This window comes from Helianthus annuus, chromosome 5, assembly GCF_002127325.2.
Source record: "Helianthus annuus cultivar XRQ/B chromosome 5, HanXRQr2.0-SUNRISE, whole genome shotgun sequence".
Taxonomy (NCBI): Eukaryota; Viridiplantae; Streptophyta; class Magnoliopsida; order Asterales; family Asteraceae; genus Helianthus; species Helianthus annuus.
In genome coordinates, this window is record NC_035437.2 from 43968745 (window position 1) to 43993048 (window position 24304).

A 24304-nucleotide genomic window follows, 5' to 3' on the forward strand; every position below is an offset into this window, starting at 1 on the left:
CGTTTTCGTTTCCTTCTTCTTTCTTTATCCTAATTAAAGTCACCGTTTCACACAATAATCTCTTCAAATTCTCTCCAATCTTCTTCAAGAATAACATCGGTTTCCATATAACAATGAATTCTTTCACTGGATCTACATATATAGATGGTTTTACATTCTTCTGCTTCTTGATCTACTTCTACTTTTTCTTAATTCGATTTCAGAAATTCGCATATCGTTATACAAATCTGTAAGTTGTTTTTGTTAAATTTCTTCTTTAATCATTATTCATGTATTCTTCCGTTTCTTTATTGTTTTAAAATTAGGTTTATGTTGAATTAACCCTAAATCTGATTGGTATTGAAAAATCTGTTGATTTAGGGTTTTTAAAATTATGTTTTTCTTAAAGATTATGATGTTTATGCAAAACCCTAAATCCAATTTTGATGTAGAATATTTTTAATTTCTAATGTTTATTTATTATATCAAGTTTTTATGAAACCCTAGATTCGATTGTTATTGAATATCTGTCTTAAGTTTTATTTGAACTGATGTAAAATGACTTCTATTTGTTTGTCATTGTTAATAAGTTTGTGATTGTGATTCAGAAGCCTAAATCCGATTTGCATTGAAAAATCAGTTGATTTTGGGTTTTAAGGTTATGGTTTTGGTAAACAATATGATGTTTATGCAAAACCCTAAACCCGATTTTGATGCAGAATATTTTTAATTTCTAATGTTTATTTATTCTAACAAGTTTATACTAAACCCTATATCCGATTTTTTGTAACGTTTGTCTTAAGTTTTATATGAATTGATGTAAAATAACTTTTATTTGATTGTCATTGTTATTAAGTTTGTGATTGTGATTCAACAGCTTAAATCCGGTTGACATTGAAAAATTTCTTGATTTTGGGGTTTTAAGAATATTGTTGGTGTACTACATCTGTTGACTTCGTCTTGGATCGAGTCTTAGTCTTAGATTGTTAGATCAGGGCACGTTTTACGAGAAAACAGGAGATTGTATGTTTTGTAATAGGTTTCGCTTATAGGGACACATAAGAGAGGTTTCACTTATGTGTCAGCAAAAGTTTCGCTTGAATGTCAGTTGAAGGTTCCGCTTGGATGACATGTACATTCAAGCGAAACCTCATCATCTATATATAGCCTCTCAAGCGAAACATTTGTAACGTTCGTGAAAAGTGTACCGAAGTGCTGCTGGTCCAGGATTTGAATGTAAACTGTTAGAAATCAATGCAAATAGAAGTTTAAAGTGATTTACTAGTTGTTCCTAAGTCAAGTACTTATTTTCCGCATCTGTATTTGATAGAATATCCTCTGAACGACTCATTCGGGTCGAGACACGATCCTACAAGTGGTATTAGAGCTTCAGGAGGAGGAGTTCTGCAGAGAATAGCTGGAATTCATCAAGATTTCTCACTTCTACACTTTCTTTCTTCAGTTCAGAAATTTTCAACGGTCAAAATCCGCTCAAAATCTCACGGATTGTGCGTAATAGGATATAGACAAACCCTGGAAAGTTTGGTGTTAAAATTCAGATTAAAAATGGGTCAAATGAACTTTCGAATAGGTTCCGCTTATACGGACACCCCATAGTTCCGCTTCAAAGAACAAAGTAGTTTCGCTCTTGTGTCATCTTTTCAGAGGTTCCGTGTGACACCCCGTTGAAACGCTTTCACTTACACTAGCTTGACAGTGGCTGCCTTAACTTTCGGGACGAAAGTTCCTAAAACTTGGGGATAATGTGACACCTCGGATCTTTCCGGATAACCTTTCGATGTAACAAACGTGTACGTAATCGACTAACAGTAAAAATATATAAAAACTATTTGCTATTATGTGTTATGTGCCGATTTGCTTATGTGTATGTATATATATATGTAAGTGTTATACACGTAAACCGAAACCACAAGCAACCCGACTCGAGACCATGGTCTCGAGTGAACATTAGTAATGGGCCGGCTAGGCCTTGGCCTCGTAGGAATTAAACCCAACCCAAGCCCACACTCGCAACACTATATAAACCCAACCCCACCTCCCTTAACCATTTTACACACTCTCTTCTCACACTCTCATCTCTCACACCAAAACCCTAAAGCTCTAGCAACCAAGACCACTCTTCTCATCCTTCTCCTTCTTCTCGGGTCAACCAACATCAAGAACCTACTCGGTTTTAGCTCGGAACCGCCAACCGGGAGCTCATTCATCGATCCATCATACCCGCACACCTTGAATCTATAACCGGTTAGTGGTTTTAGCTCTTTCTAGATGTTCATGTGTTAATAAGGTCACTATGTGTTACCATGATTCTTGCTTGTATTAATATAGGATGATGATATAAATTTCGGATAAAAGATTTGATGCTTGATTATGTTTGAAAAGCATGCCTAGATAACTTAGGGTGAATGTTTATGAAAGTATGTGAGTATTCGGTTTTGGGGGAGATAGTTTTGTTTCCGGTTAACAAGGGTTTGGTTAAAGGGGATTTGGACATGATGTTGGATTGAGTGTTCATGACTTTCATGATTTGAGATTGTGGTTAAATATTGCTTGAATAACCTGATTTTGGTTAATTGTCAGTTGGATACTTGTGATTGAATATGTTGAATGTGTGAAGAACAATTTGAATGTGTTATGAACATGATAAATATTTGAAATTGTGCTTGTTTGATCTGTTGTGGTTTGTAATCAGACAAGAAAACATGTTTTAGTGGAAATGGTACATATTGGTTTCATGAAAATGCATTTCCATTGGTTCGTACATATGACAGGTTCTAGAAGGTCTTCATGCACACGTAACTACGGTTGCGAGTCGCAACCTTTGGTTGCTACTCGAGACCGCACCAAGATCTGTCGAGACCTCCCGGTTGCGAGTCGTAATCAACGCGTATCGATCTGATTGCGAGTCGTAACCACAGCTGCTTTGTCGGAATCGCCGGTTGTGAGTCGGAATCTCTGATTGCGAGTCGCAACCAAAGCATGACGAACCGAGACCTCGCTTGCGAGTCGCAACCTTGGTTGCGAGTCACCTCCGTCTCGACTGGGCTGATATTGGGCCAACGTACTTGTTGGATTGTCTGTTAACTGGATTGCTTGTGTAACTGCTTCGGCCCAATAGCCCCACTGTTTGTATGTTGGACTTCCTGTTGACTGGGCTGCATGTCTACCTGCTACTGTGGTTATCTGCATTTACGTTAAGTGTGTCTTATACGTGTTTACTTGTACCCGACTTGACCCATATTTGGTAACCATGTTAGGACGTGGTGACCAACATACTTAACCAAGTAACGTATCATACCGAGCAACCCAAGGTGAGTTCACAACTTAAAAGCATGCGTCCCGGTGGTTTGGGACACGAGACTAAAACAACCCTATCCCCTTGTAAAGGGGATACCGTCTACACTCCTTCCCTAGTTATTGGGAAACAACTTACTTTATCTTCCCTTGTATTGGGAAACCTTTTTAGTTAATTACTGTTTATACGGATTGCAACTAACGGCACTAAACGCAACTCTATCACTCAAGTCCCTACTACATAATACCGATTAGTCGCCGGTGCCAGGCGAACGGGTTATTAGTTGATAGCGCTATTTAGGTCTTACCAGCCTCACACCGTGCCATGGTATGGGATCGGTCGTGAACTAATGTACTCAGGCATCCGTCAATGATGATAGAACATTGACATCGGGGCATCCTGCGGAAACGCATTCGGTTACCTAGTGTTCGGTATTGGAAAAACAGTTTAGTCGCTAACTTTTGGGGTAGCTCCCCATGGCATGTATAAACGGATAAATTAACTGGTGAAACAAGTTTTTGGTAATTAAAACTGGACAACTAGTGAACTCACTCAGCATTATTGTTGACCCCTTTACTGCATGCTTTGCAGGTGGCCAGTGACTGGAGCAGCTACTTGGGATGTGTAGTGGTCGTCTGCCCGTGTGTTGGGCATTTATTATGCTTACCTTATGAACACTGTTTAAAAACTATTTAATTATGCTTCCGCTACTTGTTACTGTTTAAACTTTAAAACCTTTAACTCTGAACTTGATATTTGCTAATTTTTATGGTTAGCAAGTATTACTTTAATATTAACCAATGCTTAGTATAATTGGTGGCTGGATCCTGGTCAGTCACGCCCCCGAAGCGGGTGTTATCCGCGGGTGGATTTTGGGGGTGTGACATTCCGCTTCAGTAACTCAGTTATTTCGCTTGAAAAGTTCCGCTTCAAGAGTCATTTTTGGTTTCGCTCAAGAGGTTCCACTTCAAATTTTGAAGGTTTCGCTTCAAAGTTCAGAGGTTCCGCTTCAAAAGTCCAAATAGTTTCGCTTCAGTGACTCAGTAGTTTCGCTCATAAGGTTCCGCTTCAAGGATCAAGTAGTTCCGCTTGTGTATACTCAGTGATTTCGCTTCAAAGAACAATCCAGAAAGTTTCGCTTGTGTGAACAGTTTCGCTTTTTCAGACATTTTATTTCTTGGTTTCGCTTATAAGGGCTGTTGTGAAATTTGATAAAATTTGAAAATGGACGAGGAATTTTTCAATGCATTCGCTACACCAGTTACCCCAATGAGTATTGTTCAAAACACGATGCTGGAAAACGAAACGGGAACTATGCAAAAACCGCCTAAACTATTGAATATCGAGGAATATAAAGGATGGCAAGAACGGTTTGAAAATTGGGTACAAGCAAACTACTTGGATGCTTGGGAATGTGTGGAAACGAAGTATGTTAGACCAAAGAACGACGATGATGAAGAGGTTGCGATTAAAGATTTGACTGGAGATGATAGGAAGAAATACAAAAACGAGAAAATGATGCTAAGTTTGCTACACCAAGCCATAAAGGAAGATATTTTAGTGTTATTGCAGCATAATGGGAGTTCATATTCGATCTGGAAAGCGTTAAAATCAAAATTTAAAGGAAGTGAAGAGATGGTTAAAAACAAGAAATCACTTCTAAAGAAAGAGTTTGATTTATTTCGTGGATTGAAGAATGAAACTACAAAAGAACTCATTGAACGATATTGTAATTTGGTAATGTGCATGAAAAGATTGAACATCACAAAAACAAATGATGAACTGATTGAAAAATTGGCTGATGCATTACCCTATGAAACTTGGGGAATGTTTTTGATGATGTTGAGGAACAAAAAGGGGTTTAAAGACTTGACATTGAGCAAATTCATTGAAAAGTTAGAATCTTAGGAAATGGAGCAGAGAAAGATTGTTAGAATGAAAGATTTTGATGGTGAACAAGATATTGGATTGTATTACAAAGCAGGGGTGAACGCGAAATCTACAAATCTATCTCCAAAAACAGAGACTGCTTTCAATGCCAAGAATTCTTCTGGAGGTTCATCATCAGGATCAAACAGCAAAACAAGTTTCACATCGTTTCCATCTTTTGATCCTAACATTTCAGCAACGAAAAATGGGAGAAAACTTCAGTGCAACATTGTTTTAAATCTTGAAAATGATCAAGAGTATTCTGAAGAAGTTGCCAAAAGTCAAATGTCTTTATTAGGAATGGTTTTGGAATCTTATACTTGTTTTGTTGCAGGTCGTATCAGGAATCCAATGTTAACCAAAGAAGACTACGACCAGATAGACGCTAAAGAGATGGAGTTGATGGACATAAAGTGGTGTTTGGCTAGCATGCTAAGGAGAACTGAGAAATTTAAGCAGATAACAGGGAGAGATGATCTTCGTGATGCTAATGTTTCTACTTTAGGTTTTGACAAATCTAAAGTCACTTGTTTTCGGTGCAGGGAAAAAGGACATTTCAAGAGGGAATGCACTAACCGTGAAGTAAGTGGAGCTCAGAATCCTTTCAACAACAACAATGATTACTATCGAAAAGCCATATATCACCAAGTTGGTCAACAATCATCTCAACAACATAAACATCAAGCTCAAACTGCACACGGAAGATATGTGATTGAAGATACTGGAAAAAGAGCATGTGTGGTTAATCAAGATGAAAAGAAGTCATTCAACTGGGATAAATATATTACAGATAATGCAAAAGCTTGTTTGATTGATCAAGAAGATGAAAAGCTACCCGAGGGATTTAGCTGGGAGAATTTCTCTTGGGATAACTACATTCCTGATCAAGCTACAGCTCATACAGCTTTTGTGGCCAGAATTGAAGAAGACAGTGACAGTGATGATGATACTGAGTATTGGGCAAGAAAATTCAAAGCTGATATGAAGTTGATTGCTGAAAGTGATAGTGAGGATGAGAAGGTAAAGAAGCAGAAGAAGAAAAAGGTGAAAACACCGGTGAGCAGTGATGATGAAACAACTCCGGTGATTCGAAAGAAAGTGAGAGTTCCAGAGTTCATAGTTCATGATTGATGAAGAAGCTGTTGCTAAAAAGAGTCCAATAATTTGTGAAAATTGTGAAGTTGTAAAGAAGCAAAATAGTTCTTTGATTCACAATATGAACAGATTAAAGGAATCTTATGATGTGCTCAATAAAGCGATGAACATGTATAACAACACAAGTGAAGAGCAGGCTACAACAATGAAAACACTTCAAGGAGCTTTCATGGTCAAACAAAAAGTTGTAAACAATTATATTGAGAAGTGTGCTGAACTTGAACAGAAATTGGAACTTCAAAGAATTGAAACTGAGAGAGTTAATCGGTTATTGAAAAGTTACTCATGTTCGTCTTATGTCATTGACAGGATTTATCCGACAGCTGAGACTTGAAGGCATTTGAGGACAATGATGTGACTGAAGAAAAGAAAGTTTCAGAAGAAAAGGTTGATGAAAAGACTCAAGTGAAGAAGAATAAGAAGAAGAAAGACACTGAAAAGACGTCATCTGGTAAGAACCAAGGTGTCAGTTACAACAGATGTCCACCCCCGCTGGAAAATGGATATCTGGCTAGAAATCCAAATGATGAAAGAGTCAAAAAGGCAACAAATTTACAGTGGGAGTCAGAGTCGTCAGTCAATCTACCAGATAGTATTGATGTTGTGTTTACATCGTCTGACACTGATCAACAGTCTCAATTGATGAAGAAAGTCATGGATCATGTGTTAGAAAACGATGACATAGAGGAGTCAAAGTCGGAGTTTGCGTCAGAGTCAAAGTCTGGGTCAAGCACTTCATGTCAAACAGAAAAACAGGGCAAAATTGTTTATGATAGAAAATTTTTGTTATCAAAATCTAATTTGGATGATGGATTGTTCAAAATTGCCTACACTTTGAATGATTCTGACAAATTATATTTTGATGAGGAATTTCCAATAAGAGGTGTCAAAACTGAATTGATAAACAAGGTTTTTAAACTCACAGAAATTAATATTTCTAAAATAAAAGACTTATGTCTTAATGAAAAACCAAGACCTTACACCTCAAGAGTGCAATAAAGATTGAACAAGAAAAAGAATTACAGTTCTGGTTCAGGTTTCCAAAAGAAATCAAACCATAACGGTAATTTCAAAAAGAAAGGGTTAGGTTTTACTCCTACAGAAAAACAGAAAAATGAAAAATATGTTCGTGATTTTAAATCAAAAATGATTTTTGTTTCAGGAACGTCATCTGAAGAAGAGGAAAAGAAAGATTTCTGGAGACAGTCAAACAATGAATTCCTTGCAAAGAAGCAAGATGAATTGAAGAAGATGGCTGAAGAGAATACTGATACGAGAACTTGTTTCCGGTGTAACACTGTTGGACATATTGCCAGAGACTGTTCCAAGGCAATACAGTCAAAACAGGGAGTATCTGATAAACTTAAAAAGAAAGTGGTTGAGTTCGAATTACCAATTGATAGAGAAAAATTGTTTAAAGATTCTAAATTTGAAATTGGTGAGTGTTCGAACAAGTTTTACAAGAAGAGAGCTAAATCTGACAACCAGAAATGGGTTGTTAAGAAAGCTGGTGAAAGCTCTAGCGATGATTCTGATAAGTCAAAATCAGAGGAGCTATCTTCAGGCGATGAATCTGAATCCACAAAGTCAGGAGAGCCACAAGTTGTTTCAAAATGTGAAGCTGATGTAAAAGATGAAAAATCAGTTCCGATTGTTAATGATGAGGAGTTTCCATCGCTTCGGGCTGAGAATTATAAAAAGAAAATTGGTAAAACTGAAATTTCTAACCAATTTTATAATGATAAACAGGAATTTGATGCTGAGAAGGTCTTTAACCCCAAGGTAAAACATATCTTTGGCAAGATGATTGATCGAAAAGTCAAAGGGGTTAAAGAATTTTATGAGAAGAAAACAAAGAAAGAAAAGGTTGAACCATCCCTGGTTTGTGACTGCGATGGTACATATTATGAACAGTAAGTCTCAGGACTTGCCGGAGCTCCCAGGTTGGTAAGTGTGGAGCATGAATCAGCATCTTTATTAAGTTTTATTCGGTAACGTCAATCATACAAACGGTAAAGAGGTTTGTTTATGTTTGTTGGTTATATTTACAAGTGGTTAGACGATTTGATTGCATATGGTAAATCAAGGACATTAATTTGTACTTGTATTTTCCTACAACTGGTTGGAAGACAAGATGATGAACCACATCCCCGAACATTGGTTTGATAAACCTACAAGTGATAAAATCGATCAAACTTATTTTCCAGGAAAACCATTTTGATTAAAACAAACTTAAGTGGTTTGAGATCATAATGGGAAAATAGTTTGTTGATAGGGGGAGTTCTGATTGTTTATGCTAAATGGACGGCAATTTGATGCAATTCGATATCGGTTGTCAAGTTTGTACAGTTTGTTTTGTGTTCAAGTGTGTCTAGAGCTTAGATATTTTTCAAATTTCTTTAATGTGTTTGCATTTTAGGGGGAGTAGAAAATTTCAGAAAATCCAAAAACATTAGAAAATTTGAAAAAGCCAAAAACATGAAAAATTTAAAAATGAGTTTTTGTTGTGAAATAGAGGAAATGATAGTACATCAGTGGACTATCACAACACGCTAAAGAAATGTAAAGTAAAAATGTGATAAACAATCTTACTGCGGATGTGTCAGTAGGTTTTCGCACATTTTGTAAATTGAAACGAGATATAAACCTAATTCAAACTTGCTTGATTCGTGGGTAACTATTCTTGAATATATGGGTAACCCCCGAAATCTTGTTTGAAAGGTCCCGTATTCTGAAATACTAGGTCTTTATGCTCAGTGATATCTGGGGTATTATCCCAGGACTTCTGCTGTATGGAAATACTGATCTAGTCCCCGGATAATACTTTTTGCAAAAAGCTTTAAAATATAAGCATCGCCCTCAGCAAGCTGATGAAACAATAAAATTGATAGTCGCTGCTGTTGTAATCAAAAGATCCTCTAAAGGGGAACCACCTAAAGTCGAAGCCGTCATCTCTCTGCATATACGGAAGTATCGACCTGAGCTCTCACGGCCCTCGCACATAACCCCTTTACAGATATCATCTGTGGTATACTCACCTGTAAGACTGAATATTGGGATCTGGATACAGGAGTATATTCAAGTGGAGTGATACACAATTAAGTTTAAGTTTCTAAAGACATTAATATCGTATCTCGATTCGATTGAAATTTGAGTGAAAATTTAAAGTGGACTAATATACTGACAGTCTAGGTAAATTGTTTAGAACTGAGAATGTTTAAAGCTTAACGGTGTTAGTGATATGTCTCAAAATTGATATGATCCTCCTGCACAAACTCACAAAAATATTGTCTGTAAATAGTTCATTTCTGCATTTACTTTCTTTTAGAAAATCCAAAAAGATTTTTGGTGTGTTTTAGCATAAATTTTGAAAAATCAAAAAGATTTTCGACGACTGATATTGAAAAGCTGATTTTCAAAATTCTAAGTGTTAAACATGATGAACAGATGGTTTGGGAGATTGTGATATTTTGATAAAATAATACAAATCTTAAGTGGTTCATCAGTATCTGAGTGATTGATTGATTTGTGATAAGTTTCTAGTGGTGTCTATATGCTTAAGTGTTTGTCATAACTCTTATGTTTGTGATAGAGTTTTCTTCAGGTAAAGTCAATATTTGAGAGGGAGTGCATGTTGGAGATGAGAAACTCAAAAGATGTCAACATCAAAGTGAGGAAGTTTGTTGGTGATATAAGAGAAGATAGAGAGAGAAGCCCAGAGACTGATCAAGACTGAAGACTTGAAGACATAACATTGTCGTGACTCGATGGACGACTCCGTCAACATCTGAGGGGGAGTCTGTTGGTGCACTACATCTGTTGACTTCGTCTTGGATCGAGTCTTAGTCTTAGATTGTTAGATCAGGGCACGTTTTACGAGAAAACAAGAGATTGTATATGTGTTTGTAATAGGTCTCGCTTATAGGGACACATAAGAGAGGTTTCGCTTATGTGTCAGCAAAAGTTTCGCTTGAATGTCAGTTGAAGGTTCCGCTTGGATGACATGTACATTCAAGCGAAACCTCATCATCTATATATAGCCTCTCAAGCGAAACATTTGTAACGTTCGTGAAAACTGTACCGAAGTGTTGTCGGTCCAGGATTTGAATGTAAACTGTCAGAAATAAATGCAAATAGAAGTTTAAAGTGATTTGCTAGTTGTTCCTAAGTCAAGTACTTATTTTCCGCATCTGTATTTGATAGAATATCCTCTGAACGACTCATTCGGGTCGAGACACGATCCTACAAATATGCTTAGCACATTATGTTTATGATAGATAGCTGCTTTCATATTATTTTTTTTCATGAATTTTGTGAATTATTGCATAATTGGATTCCTTTGTTTGTTAATTATCTTGATGTTTGTTAATGGTTATATCATCGGTTGTATCCATTTGTTATTTATTTTGGAATTAAAAATACTTTTTTTTAGGTTTGTTATCTTTTACGTCTGGTATTAAATGTATTCATATATAAGGATTGTTATTATAACATGTTCTTCACATTGTTTTTTTTTTTGTTATTTATAATTTTTTTAATAATTCATTTAATGTCGTTTGTTTATGTAACCTGTTTTTGTAGGTATTTAGTATGGCTGAAAGTTCATCAAGGTATTTTTTGTTCTTTTTGTTTGTTTATGTAACATGTGATTTCTATAAACTTTGTTTTTTTCATGTTATTGATTTTTTTTCACACTAACCTTAACATGGTAAAGTTTATTAACATCATATTTTTTAAATGAGTTTCAGAGCACCCTGGTTCTGTAGGATAATGAATCGAGCAGACGAACTTATTCTGGTAAATTATAAATTATTACATGAGTTAGTTGTTTTGTTTTGTTTTTCTTATTATTGTATTGTTTATTTTTTTTCACTATAAGTATAACTCATTTTCCATTTATTTGTTTTATTAGTCCATTCCAGATGACGCTGCGTCCAAACTATGGGGTGTTGATAAAGGCCCTACAAATGTTATGATACACACTGAAGATGGCCGAGTATATAATGTTTCTTTAAGCGCTTCTAAAGGAAACTTATTTTTTTCCATGGTTGGTCCAAGGTTGTAGAACATTTGGGATTAACCAAAGGCTGTTTGGTAGTATTTAATCCTGTAGATTTTTCTACGTTTAAATTAACATATTCGTTGATGGCGTTAGTCGTGGATCATTCTGGACATATCTGCCGCCTCCATCATCTCATTTTTATGTAAGATAAATTATATTTTTATTTTTCTTAATGTGTTAATATATTAATTTAGTTATATTTTAACTAACATTTTTTTCTTTTTTTATCATTCACACAGGTCATTCCTGAATGTATCCTGCCAAAAAGTTATGATTATTCCTCAAATGATGTAATATCTATTGTAATTATAGACAACAAAACGTTTAACGTTGCCATTGAAACGTCTGACGCTAAAGTCGGTTTTACCGTTGGTATTGACGTAATTTTTAGTCAGTTTCAGTTGGAGTCTGGTTGTATTTTGTTATTTACAAAAGGTTTTGGTAATTTTTTCTATTTAAAAATTTTTGGAAGAAAAGGTGTTGAACTGAATTTTCCTGATGTAGATGTCGTAGAGGTAACTTACGTTTTTGTACTTTTTTATGTATTTTATATATGTTAATGTAATACATGTTATATATTGAATATTTATTTTGCAGGCTGAAGTTGCTCCTATCGATGCTGAAAATGAAGTTGCTGAAGAAATACATGGTGGTGTTCGTCGTTTTGTTCGTATGGTTGGTGAACGTTATTTTGTAAGTTTTAATATCATTTTACAAACTGCTTAAAAACAACTGTTACAATTTTTTTTACTTAATAAACATTGTTATTTTTGTTTCATATTTATTATTAATTTTATTTTTACAATAATACAGAGGATTCCTGATCCTGTTTCCCGGATGGCTAAACTTGATGAAGGTTTAAAAGATATCACCGTCAAGCTTATGCATCTGGATCCACCACAACAATTTACCAACGGTACCAGAAGTGAAAGAAAAACCGACGGAGGTTTTCGATACGCGTTAACAAGTTGGAAGAAGTTCATGAAAGCCGCTCGAATTAAGGTCCGTGACACGGTTCACAATTCTTTTGATGAAAATGAGCAGGTGTTGAATGTTGAACTGCTTGTGCCTTACGGTAGGCATAGTCATTAGTTATATGACATTTAGGGTATGTTTTTTGGCTTTTATATGGTAGATGTTAACTTTTTATAAGGTTATTTGTTTTTGACATTGGTTATGGTTTTGAATTTCAAGTTATTACATTTTTTCATATATTAACTGTCCTTTTAACCACTATATGTCATGTGTTGAAAGTTTAATCTATGTTTTAAGTAGTTTTTAATCCCATTATACATAGAAACAACTTTTAAAGATATAAAGAAATTGATATATTCGGATATTAAGATTGCTGATTAAATGTTACAAATAAAATATTGTTTATATAACTCATTGTTCAATGTGTTTTATATATCTAATAAAATTACACATATGATAGATGAAAAACGATATAGAAACAACTTTTATAAATATATAAATAAATTAGTATTAATATATTCAGATAATAATATTTCTGTTTATTTTTAAAAAATATATTATCATGTCTTTTTAAATTATATATAAAATTTAAAAGAATTTTATATCTTATTGATATTATACCTTTAAATAAATAAATTAACCATAAAGAAGTTGATATATTTATTTACATAATATTTAAATTATTTAAAATTTAGTTTACTGTTTTCTTAAATTTTATAAATCCTTAACTGATGCTAATGATGTTAATAATTTCTTCAAAAAGTATATTCTTATTTTATTATATGTTAATCAATTAAGCATTTAAGATGATTTAAAATAATCATGATACCATTCTTTTTTTTATCTTTCTCTTTTCTGCACAGAGATTATAATGTTGTTATTATTAGAATATAGTATTATGCACCTTGAGTACTACATATAGATTAGATAGATAAGACTATGATTCTGATTTTTAAACCTTGCATTATAGTTTAGACCTGTTAGATTATAAGGTTTTTATATAAGATTTAACATAAATAACCGATTTATATTAATTTTTAATTATAGAAAGTCAACTGTCACTTAATATGTTGTAATTTCAAAATTTTTGCAAGTGATTAATCATAAAAATTTCGTCCTTACTTTGCAATTTCAAACTGATAATTATGGAAACTTATTATTCATAAAAATTAAGAAAAAACTATTATTTATATTTTAGTAAAGGTTGACAATTATAATTAAAATAAAAAATATCGCTACCATAATTATGTGCTCACTTTCTTTTTTGTTCTTGATTCAAGAGGAAATGGACTTGAAATCCCTATCTTGTAACAGATATCTAGACCAGCAGCAGCTATAAAAAAAGATTATACCATTCTTAGAAAGCATCCAAATATGACTGCCCATCCAGTGTAGCAACCCCTACACCATAAATTTGAACCTTATTAAAAATATAAAAAATACATATTTTGGTGTCCGCTCATCCTGACACCACTGACGTGACATGTTATACGCCGTATGATGTCATATGGGTCTAATGACAGAGAAAAAAATGGTCACATGGGTCGTATAAGAGCCTGTATAAGGTGGTGTTTGCCAAATCATAGGGTCCATAGAACGTGTTTGACAGACACATAAACGACTAACGTGACCAATGAAAAAGTCACATGGTCCGTAATTCCGTATGATCATTTTCGCTCTGTCAAACGACCCATATGAGCATTTTCGTCCTGTCATACAGCCCGTATGATGACGTCACCTAAGTGCTTAATAGCATCACTGGTATATCTATAGCAGGCCTAAATACCTTTAACATTGCCAAAAGCTGCAGAAGTTCCATTCTTGAGATGAACATCATCCAAATCTCTTCTAATAATATACCTGAAACAACAACTGCACCTTTTTAAAAATATAAAAAAATTCATATTTTGGTGTCTGCCCATCCAGACACCATTGACGTGACATGTTATACGTCGTAATGGTCACATGGGTCGTATAAGAGCCTGTATGAGGTGGTGTTTGCCAAATCATACGGTCCATAGAACGCGTTTGACGGACATATAAACGACTAACGTGACCAATGAAAAAGTCACATGGTCTGTAATTTCGTATGATCATTTTCGCTCTGTCAAACGACCCATATGATCATTTTCGTCCTGTCATACGGCCCGTATGATGACGTCACCTAAGTGCTTAATAGCATCACTGGTATATCTATAGCAGGCCTGAATACCTTTAACAATGCCAAAAGCTACAGAAGTTCCATTCTTGAGATGAAAATCATCCAAATCTCTTCTAATAATATACCTGAAACAACAGCTGCAAGTGTATGTAGCCTTAATCACTGTAGGCATAAAGAGTGTAAGGCAACCACTTTACCTTAATATAGACGATCATCCATAACCACCGTAGCTTCTTTACCAATAGCTTCCAGTTGCAATTTTTCCCTAGCATGCAACTTTCCAAAAGTTATATTTCCCAGTCATCATTCTTGGTGCTTTCTTTGCCGCGTTGCTTGAGTCTATATGTCTAGAGAAGTTCGTTAGTGTGGGAAAGCAAAATTATTTGTTCTCTATTTTTTCCATAGAAAATTCGATAATAAACTTTCATTTTTTAAATGCGGGCACACCTTTCACGTGAAACATGGACATACTCAGAAATTCAATAAAAAAAAACTTTCGATTAAATGCGGACACACCTTTCAGTTGATTGTGAAAGTGTATATAGTTATATTAAGCTTATGGGCTGGTGGGTACATCATTAGAATCCATGACCCGTCCAAGCCCTTTTTTTCTTAATTTGTTTCCGTTTATGTATGCACTATTAGAACACTTTAAGAGACCACCCAAGCTTCAACATGATTTTCTTTATGCCGACTCCAGCAAAACATTTATAAAACTCAGTCCTTTTATTGTTAAAGAAACATTTTTAACTTAAAAATAACACAGAATTAGGGGTGTTTAGGATTGCTTGTCAAAACTGCTTAAACTTTCACAATAAATAAAGAATCAGAAAACCAAGAATTGACTTTGTTTAAAAGCCCGTACATTCATAAAAATCAGTTCTTTTACTGTAAAAACGCACATTTCAACTTAAAAAAAACACACAAAGTGGTGGTGTTTGGGATTAATTGTTAAATAATTGTAACACCTCGAAAAATTTCGTCCAATAATGTCTTGACACGTGTCATAAGGTTCCGTTATGTGAAAACATACTTTAGAGGGACTAAAAGTGACAAACAGTGAAAACTATGGAACGTAAGGGTCCAAAGTGTCAACAATGGATAAATAGACTCTATGATAACCCTACATAATGTTTATAACCTTAAACGGATGGTTCATGGATCATACGACGAGGAAATTGCACAAAAGTGAAGTATTGCAAACTATAGGGGCCAAAAGTGTCAACATGTTTAATTTATACCTCTGAGTGAACTTTTTGGCAGACCCGAAGCTTTGTAAAGCTAAAATATACTCACTAGAATATGTGGTAAAAATTTCATGAAGTTTCGTCAACGTATGAGAAAGTTATGGCCAAAACCGTACTTGAAGGACTAAAAGCGTCAACGTCGAATTTCAGGGCTTTTCGGTTGAGCGCAAAATGTTCCGAGGACATTTCCATGTTGGTAAAAGTCCTAAGGTTCTTAGAAACCAAGTTTGGGGGTTTACGGGTCGAGAAAAGCAGCCGAAACATCGCGTACAAGACCAGGGACCAAATCTGCCAAAAATGAAAGTTATTTGGCTGATCAGAGGGTCAGGCGACCCGCCTGGACATGCCCAGGCGGGCCGCGTGGGACTGCCAGGTGCAGAAATCGCGAATTTGGGTAATTTGGGTCCGAATCTGAGTGCTAACCAGCTTGCAACACCTCCATTTGCTCCAATTAAATTGCATGCATGCCTACTACTACAGTAACCTCTAAATTCCTCCATATATTAATCAAAGAGCTCATTTCTTGGGCATTTCCTTTGTGATCAAGAGCTCTCAACTCTCAAGAACATTCAAGGCAACTTTCTGGAGCAAATCTGAACGACAAGGCAACATCCTAGTATTAACTAAGCATCAATAGGACCCTTGTAAGCTCTCAATTCAATCTTTAATCCGTTCTTGTTGTGATTATTGCTAAAAGTCAAACTGGTTGTTCATAAGCTTTGACTTTCTGATTAAACAAGTTTCAATCAGTCATTTCTCGAATTGAGACCTGATACATGTTGGTAATTATGTGGGAAACAAATCCTCAAAAGGGTATTTTCTGATTCCCACTTATTGCATGCTAATTGTCGAGTCAAAGGCTTTCTTAAAAAGTCAACAGAAGTGGTTTTTGTGAAAAATAGCTTAAATAGGAATGTAAAGGACATGCAATCTGTTTGATCATCATGAATAGCTTTATAATGAATATAAGAATGTGTTTTACAATGATCAACTCGACAATCTTTAGTATAGATACGAATCGGAACCGAAAGTCTTGTAAAACGACTATTTCGTAGACTATCGATTCGGATTCGTACATGCATGTTTGAGATCTGTATTGGAGAGTATTTTTGGACCATTTCTATTTTTGTAAAACTCTCTGGAATTCTGTTGCTTGAGTCTATACTTAGCCGATTCATTTGCATGTTTCCGATTATGCTTAAAAGTTGACTAGTTTGCCCTTTTTGATATAAAACGTGATTTTTGGAAAAGTGAAAGAGTAGAAATCTTTATTTCTAATATATAAACTTGCTCTGAAAATTTCGGATCAGTTGGTGGTCCAGATTTTGAGTTATGGCCATTAGCGTAAAACTATATTATAAATTTACATAAACGGTCCTTTTCGCGTAGAACCCGTTTCTGGCCACGTTTTGATACGAAACTCTTTACCAACAGAAGTAATATAATATTCTGGGAATTTTGATGATTTTTAATTAATTTTTGGCTGAACGGATCCTAGATCGCCTAGTCATTTCGGCTTATGTCGGTTTTGACCGTTTTAGCCATAAAATGAGTTTTTCACATCCTTTTGACCCGAAACCTTTTTCTACTGATTTTATATGATGAATAAATTATTTTAAGTATTCTGGAAATATAAAAATCCCAGATTTAATTTGAAAACCCGAAAACGCCCTTAGATCGCATATTTAGCGTTTTAAGCGCATAGTAAGCGTTATACTTGTTTTAAACATGTAAGACTTATACCTACTGATGTAATTAGCCTATTTTCATATAATAACAGTAAGTATAAGTATATGATCTCAGATTTCCAGTTTTTGGCAGTTTTAGCCCTTGTGAAATTACTAAAATACCCCTACGGTGCATAGTTTGGTTTTAAATGATAAATTTGGTATATGGGTCATACCCTACTGATATAATATGTTATATTAAGTATATTTACTGTATGAACCAGACCCGAAACTCAGATTTCTAATTTTACTCTTTTATTATCTTTTAAAGACCAAAATGCCCTTCTAAGGCATAAATTGAGTTTAAAATTATTCCGGGCAATATAGAACATAACTTACTGATATTATATCATATTTAAAGCTTATTATATCAGGGAACTTGCATTTGAATCATTTGTCTACCCGTATCGCCCTTTTCGCGTTCGGTTCGGTTTACGTAACTAGTTTGTGTAAATTGACCGAAACGGGTCAAACGTTATCATTTTTGTCTCAAAATCCAGAATGTATTTTGTATACCCATATTATACAAGTATTCAAACTTGTCGGGTCTAAATCACGTTCTATCCGGTCTTCGCTTAATCGTGCGCTTGAACCGTATATTTCCTTAAAACTAACCGGTCTAAGCTTATGCTTAATTAAAGACCCGTTAGTATTCTAATTGGTTATTTATACCATCGTTCCAGACTAGAGCCTTCCGGTAAATTGTACCTACGCTTACTTAAGTGAATACGGCTGAGTTATTATAATTCTTGCTATTTAAGACAGGAGCTAGCTCAGGTAAATACTCTTAACTTAATTTCCCTATTACGGGCTTGGGATACGGTAATATAAATACCGCATGGTCAGGTATGTGACAACTCGAACCTTAGACCTACTTTGTGCAAACGTACGAGAACGTGTTATGATTACGTGCTATGATTTAAATGAATGCTATGTTATTACGTGCTACTTGTGTTGTGAATATAATGGGTATGTATGTTAATGAAACCGGACCCGAACCACACACCAAATCCAATCGCACAAAGCCATTGGGCTTTACACCTTGTACGCACGGCCCAAGGGCAGCCCGAGCGAATGGGCCGGCCCACTCCCCTATTACGCATATACGTATATATGCATACACACCTCATTAGGGTTTGGTTTTACACAATCTTGGCAACCTAGAACACACACACAATTCCTCTCTTTCTCTCGCAACCGGAACCGGGACCAAAAGCAGCCGAACACCACTCCTCCGATCGAAGATATTGTTCATCAATCGGGCCACTCCCTTCCCTTGTTTGATCTGGACCGGTTAGTGTATTATTGTCGATTTGTATTATTGGTTTTGTGCCATATGTGATGAATATGATGGTTAGTGCATAAACTGTTAGTGTGATGTTCTTGTGTGATCTTGTAATCGGTCCATGCATGATTGGGTAGGGTTTATATAAATTAAATAGATTGAAAAGATATAACTGATTTATGTTGATGATCCGATTTCTTGTACTTGTTGATGATGATAATCGGCTGCATACATGAAGTAAAAGATGTTCGGTCTGAGTATAGCCTGTTAGGTTGCATGTTAGTTCAAGGATATGCTTATGGTTTCGGTGTAGGGTTGTTTGATAACCTGGTTGTTGATGGGAGGCTATTATGATTATGCATGATTGATGTTACGAATGTCCATGATTATAGATTAATTGCTGTTTGATCTGAATTGAGAAACTGATATTTTGTTTGCTAACATTACGGAATTGATAGCTGGAATTATGGAAAGTTGTTACATTGACACGGATTGCGAGTCGAGACCGAGATTGCGAGTCTTGTTGCGACTCGGAACCTCACACAACAGCATGAGCCGAAACCATGGTTGCGAGTCCCGGTTGCGACTCGTAACCAGACCAGGATGAACCGAGACCATCTATTGCGACTCGTATCCAGCCGTTACGACTCGAGATCCCCGTTGCGACTCGTAACCCCGTTGCGAGTCGAGACCATCGTTGCACATGCACACTATTGGGCCTTCACTGTCACGGGCCCAATGATTTGATTTGTGGGCTGCTTATTAATTGGACTTGTTTATATCTTTGCTTTTTGGACTGCTTATCTGGTTGGGCTAATATTGTCATTGGGCCGGGTTATGGTTGGGCCGGACACTTAGATTGTTTATCTGATTGTTGTTACGTGTACATGTTTACCATGATCCTTGCATGCTTGCAACGTGTTAACTTATGTGATACAATATGCGTGCCATATACGAACCTGACTTATGTGGTAACCCTGTTAGGACGTGGTTGACCACTGTTAGTTCAAGAACTCTCTTTCTCTTTTTGTGTATCTGCCGAGCAACCCAAGGTGAGTTCACACAGCCAAGGCATGGGGTTCCCAGGGTGGGAATGGGATTGAATGAAATATACGTACATACTTAGTTAACGGAACATAATGATATGAGTCCTCAGGGTGAGGGTGGTAAATGATGAGATACAACTAGACTAGTATACTTACTTGAACTGATCTTCGCACACACGCCAGGGGTTGGCTGCGATAATTATGACTGATCTTCGCACACATGCTTCGGGGAAGCTGCGAACTATAGAAACCAAATCTTCGCAAGGAATGCCAGGGTGGCCGCGATACAAATATACATAGTCTAGGATATTTGGGAGTATTAACCCAAATCTTCGCATACATGCCGAAAGGGCCCGCGATGGAAACCATTACTATACATGAACAATGAACGAACTAGTACGATGCATGATTAGATAAACGAACGCAATGCTTGCTATACTAATCTATTACTGAACTTACTTTCTGTGAACTCGCTCAACTAGTTGTTGACTCTCTGCTGCATGCCTTGCAGGACCTTAGGTACATTATGGAGCTTGCACAGGGAGGAGCTGGTCGTTGTGGGCAAAGGATCGTGAATGATATTTCAACACTTATGTTAAATCATACATACTATTGTTTGGGTTACTTAAATGCTTCCGCTGTACTTAACTAAATTACATGTTCAATATGATTGGTGGTTAGGATCCTGGTCATGTCACGCCTCCAAGCGGTGATACTCCGCGTGTGGATTTTGGGGGTGTGACAGATTGGTATCAGAGCCATTGGTTATAGAGAACTTGGTTTTAATAGGGGAAAAACGTTTTATTAAAACCGGACTATAACCAGAACAGTGCTCTCAACGATCCACAACGACGCTTCGCTCCACGTGCAAGACTCGACATCTTAGGTAATAAGGTTTATGTTTATTGCCTGTTTGCTAGAACTGCTTAGATCTTTGCTCGCATTATACTTAGATACACATGACTTTGTTACATGAGAACACCTACGTGCTTACACTTTTCTGTCATCGCCCTACTCGCGAACCACTCTCGCTTACATTGCTTTTACCATGAAGATCATGTCTGGACGAATCAACATGACTCGAGCCCAGCTAGAGGCTCTCGTTCAAGCTCAAGTTGCTGCGGCACTTGCAGCTGCTCAAGCAGGTCAACCAGCGCGGCAAGTTTGCACCTTTAAGAATTTCATGGACTGTCGTCCAAATTCCTTCAGCGGCACGGAGGGAGCAGTAGGACTCCTCCATTGGTTAGAAAGGCTCGAAACTGACTTCGAGGTGTATGATTGCCCTGAGTCTCGGAGAGTTAAGTTTGCTACTAGGACACTCGAAGGTGCTGCATTAACCTGGTGGGAAGCACAGGTTCAGATGTTAGGGCTGGCAGCTGCTAATGCCACTCCCTGGAACGAGTTCAAGGACCTAATTAAGGAAGAGTTTTGCAGTCAAGAGGACATCCACAAACTAGAGGAAGAGTTCCTCAACCTACAGATGGTGGGGTCGGAAATTGAAGCTTATACGAGGAGATCAAACGAGTTAGCCACATTTTGTCCTACTATGGTAGATCCTCCCACCAAACGCATCGAACTGTATCTCAAGGGTCTAGTGCCCGAAATTCAGAGTCAAATGACCACAGCTAACCTTGGCACCATCCAGCAAGTCGCTCGACTGGCTCATCGTCTCACCGACCAGGCTGTAGAACAGAACAAACTACCAAAACGTGCTAAGACTGATACAGCATGCCCTTCTGGAGATAACAAACGCAAGTGGGATGAAAACCCGAGCACGGGATTAATTTTGGTCCAACCTCTGACGCAGAAACAGGAGATGGATGACCACCAATGGTCCAGATATCAGTTTTCTAGTAATCATGGGCAGAAAAGATATCGAGGAATTCATCCATGGTGCAACATTTGTAACAGGCACCACAGCGGACGGTGTCGCAAGGAGCAATGTCAGAGATGTCTCAAGATTGGACATGAAGCTAAGGATTGTCGAAACTCACGTCCTGTAAGCCAGGGACAACGACAACAACAGCCTCAAGCCTCACAGGCTCAGTGGCAGCAGCAAAGTTTTAGGGAATGTTTTCAGTATGGTACAAAAGATCGCTATGAGAGACAATACCCACAATCGAATCGGAACCAGAATCAGAACCCCGATCATGGAAGCAGGGACGACAATGGGGATAGCGTCGGGGAAAGCAATGGAAAACATGACGCCGGGGCCGTGTGTGCATGATTGGTCAAGGAGACGCTGTGGAAGATATTTGGACTTATAACTCGTTTTGGAATTTTCTTTATTATGTCTCTGTTACTCAAACAAAGTTTGATTTGAACATGAATCGTACTGGGTTTTATGGATTATTCTAATTACTATACTTTATGTTTGATATGATGGATGGTTTGATATTATTTGAACGCTCCTGCCGTATTTAAGGACCTTATGAACAGGGTGTGCAAACCCTACCTAGACAAGTTCGTCATAGTATTCGTGAAGTCCACTTCTTAGGCCACGTAGTGAACAAAGATGGGATCCGTGTCGATCCATCCAAGGTAGACTCAACCAGAAACTGGCCTGCACCACGAACTACAGACGGTTTACCAAGGACTTCTCGAAGATTGCTCAGCCACTTACGCTACTGACACAGAAGGGTGTCACCTATTGCTGGGAGAGCCCCAGGAGACTGCTTTTCAGCGCGACAAGGTTATCGCTTTCGCCTCTCGTCAACTCAAGGTTCATGAACGGGACTACATGACGCACGAATTAGAGCTGGGAGCTGTTGTTTTCGCGTTTAGGATATGGCGACACTACCTGTACGGTACCAGGTGCACGATTTACACCGATCACAGGAGTCTCGAGCATATTCTTAAGAAGGACTTGAAGCATGCGTCAACGACGATGGGTTGAACTACTTCGCGACTATGAATGCGTCATCAAGTACCATCCAGGCAAGGCCAATGTTGTGGCGGACGCCCTCAGTCGGAAGGACCCTTTACCCCAGCGCGTGCGAGCGCTACAGCTTACGATCCAGTCTAGCCTTCCAGCACAGATACGAACTGCTCAGATAGAAGCACAGAAGCCCGAAAACGTCAAGGCTGGAGCCTTACGCGGCACACAACAACGATTAGGACAGAAGGCAGACGGCGCCTACTATGTAACGGGGCATATTTGGGTCTCACTTAACGACGGTCTACGCGAACTTGTGATGGATGAAGCTCACAAGTCTCACTACTCAGTACATCCAGGGTCGGATAAAACGTACTACGACATCAGCACTACTTATTGGTGGCCTAGTATGAAGGCCCACATCGCTACGTACGTTGGAAAACGCTTGACCTGTGCGGGAGTCAAGGTTGAATATCGGAAACCAACGGGCCTACTTCAGCAGCTTAAGATACCTCAGTGGAAATGGGGAGAAATTTCCATGGATTTCGTTACAAGCCTACCTCGGTCCCAGCATGGGAACGATACCACATGGGTGATCGTGGATCGACTCACCAAGTCTGCACACTTCCTACCGATTAAGGAAACGGACAAGTTCTCCACTCTCGCAGACATCTACCTTAAAGAAGATTGTTTCGAGGCACGGGGTGCCCACGTCCATCATTACGGATCGCGATGCACGATTCACGTCAGAACTTTGGCAAGCAATGCACAAACCATCCGACTCACGATTAAACATGAGCACAGCAGCATGCAAACCGCTCCATTCGAGGCATTGTACGGGCGTAGATGCCGGTCACCTCTCTGATTGGGCAGAGGTGGGGGATAGTCAGAATTACGGGTCCAGAGATTGTAGTGGACGCCACAGAAAAGATTGCACAAATACGACAACGCATGGCGGCAGCACGCGACTGTCAGAAAGCCTACGCGGACAAGCGTAGAAAGCCATTGGAATTTCAGGTCGGGGACCATTCGAGATCATAGAAACGTACAGGCAGGGTAGCCTATAGATTGAACCTACCAGCTGAACTCGGGGCAGTTCACAATGTCTTTCAGGTATTGAACTATCGACGAGCGGTTGCAGTTCGTTGGGAAACCAGTTGAAATCACGGACTGGGATGTGAAGGTCCTCAAACACAAGAGAATCCCTCTTGTTCGAGTTCGTTGGAACTCCAAACGTGGCCCAGAGTACACCTGGGAACGCGAAGACAGGATGACAGAAAAGTACCCCCAATTGTTCGCGAACAGTACAACCACTACTGAGACTGAAGCTACTACTTCGGAATTTCGGGACGAAATTCCAGATCAACGGGGGGAGGATGTGACACCCCAGGAAAACCAGTGAACTATTGAATTTACCTAGCTTCCTCAGTGAGTGCATACCAAATTTCGGGACGAAATTTCCAATTAGTTGGGGATAATGTGACAACTCGAACCTTAGACCTACTTTGTGCAAACGTACGAGAACGTGTTATGATTACGTGCTATGA